Here is a 6,000-nt window from a genome sequence, read left to right as displayed (position 1 = left end):
GTATTGAAAGACCATTGAGGATTTATTGTGACAACAAGTCCGCGGTTCTTTACTCCAAGACCAATAGGAGTTGTACAAAGTCAAAATTCATTGACATAAAGTTTCTTGTTGTTAAAGAAAGTGTTCAAAATGGACAAGTTTCTATAGAACATATAGGGACAAATTTTATGCTAGATGATCCACTTACTAAGGGTTTGGTACCTAAAGTCTTTCATGAGCATGTTGCTCATATGAATGTTGTTCCTTATGATATCTTAGTTTAGTGGGAGTCTATATGTTTTATGATTTACTTTGGACGTTATATATAGTTTTATGCATAATAAAATTGATGGTTTATTATTCTATTTTGAACTTTTGTATTGTAACTATTGTGTTGCAATTAAGGAGTTTGGATTGATCTCACTAAAGAATAAAGAAGGACCAGTTGGAAATAGACATGTTTGAGATCACATTGCATGAAATTTCCATGTCACTCATCCATATTTGATCTATGTCATTGAGTATATTAATATGGTGATCATCGTGATCGAGTCACACTTAAATGTGATGAAAGTTGTGGTGGTTCCATAGTTGATATATGATATGGACCAGAATGTATTAAGGAGAAGTCTAAATGTAAATAGCATACGAATGTGCGCCTAAAAAACCTGTGATATAATTGTTTCAGGAAGATATAAAGCCCAAGTGGGAGATTGTTAGAAATTTATAATTTCTAATTAAGGTGGACATCATATATTTGATACAATGATACTAACTATTTATTTCCAAGGTTACATTATAAGTGATCTAATTATTGGCTCCCCTTAGATTTCTAAAAACTTTTAACTGATATGTGCTTAATGGGTGGATACCCATTAGGTTAACTCATAGGGGATAATGGGAACCCTATAAGTTAACGCATAAGGAAGGTTATGGTCCCCAACATACCAAATCAAATTCAGTTTTCTCCTCTCCCCGTCAGAGTGAAAACACAAATCTCAAGATGAATCAAAGATTTGGTTGAGGAAGACCATCATACCACCAAACCTCTTTCAGAAACGTAGATCAAAGGAGCACATCCAGGAACATGGATTCAGGTATGAAACTGCACCCTTTGTTTCATATATGTGTGTGAGAATCATGAGATTCAAGATCCTAGGATTGGTATTTTATCAATCATAAGGAATTCCCATCAAAATCAACCAAACTTTGGACAAAGTTTTTGAGGTGAGGAACCCCTTATATCACATGTCTTTGATCCCCCCTAAGCTATGATGGTTTCCCTTGTTTGCCTCAAAAGCAAGAGTCTACAATTATATTGGCCATTTGGCCTTTTCCTCATTAAGTACTTATGATTATCTAATACATTTAATTAATTCGCTAAGTAATTCAAGTACGTGACTTGTTACTTGTCCCAACATAATCCTTATTGATTACCTAAGGCCTGCTTTCTAGTTGGTTATGACTTAGATTTATATGACTTGAGAAAAAGGGTGTCATGTAACAAAGAGTTGAAGATGCTTCACCTTTGATTTTTTTTATTATAAACAAAGTTGCCACACGTTTGTGATGAAATGAAATCAAAGTAGAGTTTGTAGGAATCTTTATATATATTATCACGGAGGAGATATACTTGAATACGGTCATACTTCTCTCCATTAATAAAAATTGAAGTTATATTTTTCCCTTTAATTTTAACTTTAAAATTGTCTTATATAATATATAAAGATATAAATGCTATTATATATAACTTTTTCTTTATTTTTTTACCATCATTTTACTGGATAGGAGTCTCATTTACTTAATATTAATAGGGGCATTAACTAGAGAGACGGACACAGCAACCATCATTTACATTCTTTCTCATGTTATTAGTTTCTATCCCTTCTTCATTGCTTATTATTTCCACCTTTTATGAAAATTGTTTTGATCGTCAAATATGTTTGCAAGTATCTATTTCGTCGTTTCAAGAACCTTTAATAGGATTTTCATGTTTGAGGGCCTGATACCAAAAATATTTTGTAATCAGAAGTTTATTTTCAACGTTTATCTTTCCTATCTAATTTTTTTTCACTGCAGTGCATGTACTAATATGTTATAAAAAGTTATGGAATGAACGAGTTCTAATTATTTTTATTTAATTGATAATATTATATATATATATATATCAATTAAATAACATTATGTAATTAGTAAGTAATTTTGTAAAATTATGAATGGTTAAAAAACAATTTCGTCATATATAGTTACAGAGACGTAGTTAAATGGTTTTGTAAGTTTTTCCTTTAGGAATTAATGATGGATTGTTTATTGGCAGATGATGCAATAGTTAAAAGATAATAATAAGTCTAGAAATTTGGGTAAATTTTGAGCATGAATTATTTGGACATGATTTTTTTTATCAAAATAGTGAATTAATAAATTACTAAACCCATGGATGTACAATGAATTGTGTGTTTTTTGGGCATGTTAGCTGCAGATTTATGTCTACCTAATACCTAGGGTACACATCTGCTGTCCCACACTTTGTGCCACTCCATGTGCCATGAGTTGTGATTGGTCAGAAAAAATATATTTAAGTTAAAATTTAATTATTAAGTATTTTTCTGACCAGAATACTTACAGACATTAGCACAAATAATCAGAGAATATTAAGCGTCAGGAGTTAGGACTTCCTTTTTATTCATCTGGAGTACCCCTTCTTCAACCTCGCCTTCAACCAAAACAACTGCTTCCATACCTTAAGAAGCATTCACCCTACAACAAATAGTTGGAATGAGAAGAAGAAGTCACAAACGCGAAGAATAGCATATATAGCTGCAACTCAGAGAGGGAAAAGCATGTGGGAGGAATTGAAATAGAAACGCAAGAATTGTAACGATCTCACGTTCTTACTTTTTCCCATGGTGATCCCAACAACAACAGCAACATCAATTTTTCAGCGAGATTGTGCCTCGCAATTGACGGCAAATCCGAAAGATCGCGATTTTAACTACAGTGGTGGAGCTATTGAGTACGTAGCCTTAATCTGATAGCTTTACTCTAATATGTATGATCAGTATTGTTTTCAGATTAAAATATAGGATAACTTTCTATTTGGCTTATTAGTAATTACTTTATTCGTGTGTCTCTTTTTCTTGAGTGCATGCACTAGTATATGCATATCTTAACTAGACTTTGAGCTATTCACCACAACAATCAAACCTTAATCTAGAAGACACAAGTTCGAATCCCTAGAAATGCATATGCATTTGGTAAGAAGAGCTTTGTCGCCCATAAGGGTCCTACCCTGTTGGTGGAGGATACCTGTGTTTTAGACAAACCAACGCCTTAATCTCTTCAACTTTAATCTAACCTTAATCTTTTTAATTTAACATGTCAGTTTTACATGGATTTGTACTCCCCTGGAATTAGTCAGCATTAGTCATTACCTAACTTGCTATGAGTGTAACAGTACACAAGTAGCATATCATTGAAGGATTACTTGCTACTTTGCATTTATCAAGAAGCACAGTTAAATTGTATTCATATAATTCTATGCTCTTGCTTTATTTGCCTTTACCAGCAAATTTTGGTATTGCCTTGTTAACTATTCTGGTGTAGGAGCTTCTCTATTCTGTTAGTTCATAGATTGCATATAAATATGGAAAATGATATATCATCCTAGTAATCCTCCTACCCACAAGAAGATGACATGTGTCACAATAAGATACTTTAATTATTAGTGATTGGATTACAAGTGACATGTGTCATTTTTTTTATGGGTAGGAGAATTAGTAGGAGGATATAGCAATGTTCTATAAATATTCACTTATGAGCATTTTTTAAATCTTTTATACTATCAGTAAACAAGCAACTGCCAAATCATTTTGGTAACAGAATGAACTGTTTTTCAAATAATGGCATAATGTGATTTATGGGACAAAGATCACATCTCCTAATTCATCTCGGTCCAATGAAAATGTGACATTTAATTAAAAATAAATTTTTTTAAAATACAAATTAATATTTTTATATTATTTAGAGGATGCTGATTGACTAGGGATATGAGGACATAGTGATTTTGGAACAGAGGATCCCTTCCGATTCACTTATAGTGTGAAAGGAAAATTGTTTACAAACTAAATCAAAATCACCTCAAACTCACAGAAAAAACATTAACTTTGATGCACTTTTAGTGTAAAACTTTTACACCATCAACCAATTATATACCATCAACCAATTATATACCATCAACCATGTACTTTGTGATCTCATTTCCTGTTAGTGTTAGGGCAATGGTCAAGGATTGATTAAGGAACAGAGACAGAGTTTGTATTGGAAAGCAGTGTAATAAAAAAATTGAAAATAATGTGATTAGTCTTCCAATATAAATTCACCTTTTGTGACTCCTTAATCATCGCCATTAGGTAATGGATAGAAAACCGTAGTAATGGACTTTATAGGTATTAGGGAAGTATGTAACTTATGTGAAGGACTAGTACTGGAGGAACTTTATTCTATTGGTTTCCATGGTGGAGCAGCTCACTTTGAGTACTTAAAGAAATTTGGAAACCCACTTTAATACCTCTTTTAACTGGAAGCACATCTGCTGTCCCACACTTTGTGCCACTCCATGTGCCATGCGCTTGTGATTATTTTTCTGACCAATCACAAGCGCATGGCACATGGAGTGGCACAACGTGTGGGACAGCAGATGTGCTTCCAGTTAAAAGAGGTATTAAAGTGGGTTTCCAAATTTCTTTAAGTACTCAAAGTGAGCTGCTCCACCATGGAAACCAATAGAATAAAGTTCCTCCAGTACTAGTCCTTCACATAAGTTACTATTCAACAGCTTGGAATGATAAAATGGAATAGAGAAAAACAAACTGAATCAATAAAATATTGTCTAGAGGATAAGTGACAAGTTTAAGACTGCGCTAAGCCAAGATTTTAAGCAATATCAACCATTTCTTTTCTACAATGATCATCCTGTTTAAGGGGAATACATATAATGGTCTCAGATTTAAACTCCCAACATCAGCTTCATTGAGGACTAAGGCATTTTAAACACAATAAAAAGGTTAACATGACAAGCTTCTTCCAACCGCAAAAGAATTTTTCAAAAATATGATTCGAATTACAAAGGCAGAATAAAAAGCCCTGCATTCAAAGCCAGTAACTACTAGTAGGATAGTAAAGTTCTACGTTCTAATCTTTGTGACTACTAGCAATATAGTAAATTTCTACATTGCAAACTACTTGCTTTTAGAAACTTATGCTATTAGGATAATACTACATCATACTTGAGTTTGTTTCCGCGCAAAATTTCAGTGTTCAAAATTAAAGCTGTTACACTATAAAACTATAAATTACAAGACAATAAGTTATTTTAAAATATGATACATACTAGGTGGACATAGAAGAATATAAATCAAGTCTTTCAAATGAAATATTAAAATTACTATCTAACTTTATCACACTGCTGTTATTCTATTCAGCCTCTTTTAAATTCTAAAAAGTATCTCTTGGTAGCTTTTCAGGTTAATATCTACAATCTAAATCTTGCTTCACTATTGTGGATGTATTTAAGCCATAATAGAAAGACACAACTCTGTACTCAGACTTAGTCAATGAAACTATTCTAAACAAGTTTTTTTTATCATGTCTGACAAAAGACTAATCTGGTCACTTATGAACCCTTTCAAACCTTAAGTACCCAGATCTCTGAAAATGAAAATTGAAACAAAGATAAAATCAAAGCTTTAGGAGAGGAATTAATAAAATTAAAATAAATAAAGAGGGAAGAACAATTGTCTGAACAAGAAACCAATTGTAACTTCCACCTTTTTGCTCTATTTTTTTCAGAAACTTAAATAGGAAATAGTATGAAACCTTTCTTATAAAATGATATGGCTTGAGATCCTCTATTCCATTTTCCTCTACCTCACCTATTCCCATCAATAGTATTTTCAGAAATATATATGAAATAAATATTAAATTAATTTTTTAAGTTAACAACATTATATATGGTAGTATTTG

This window comes from Lupinus angustifolius, chromosome LG11, assembly GCF_001865875.1.
Source record: "Lupinus angustifolius cultivar Tanjil chromosome LG11, LupAngTanjil_v1.0, whole genome shotgun sequence".
Classification (NCBI taxonomy): domain Eukaryota; kingdom Viridiplantae; phylum Streptophyta; class Magnoliopsida; order Fabales; family Fabaceae; genus Lupinus; species Lupinus angustifolius.
This window is presented reverse-complemented; position numbering follows the sequence as displayed.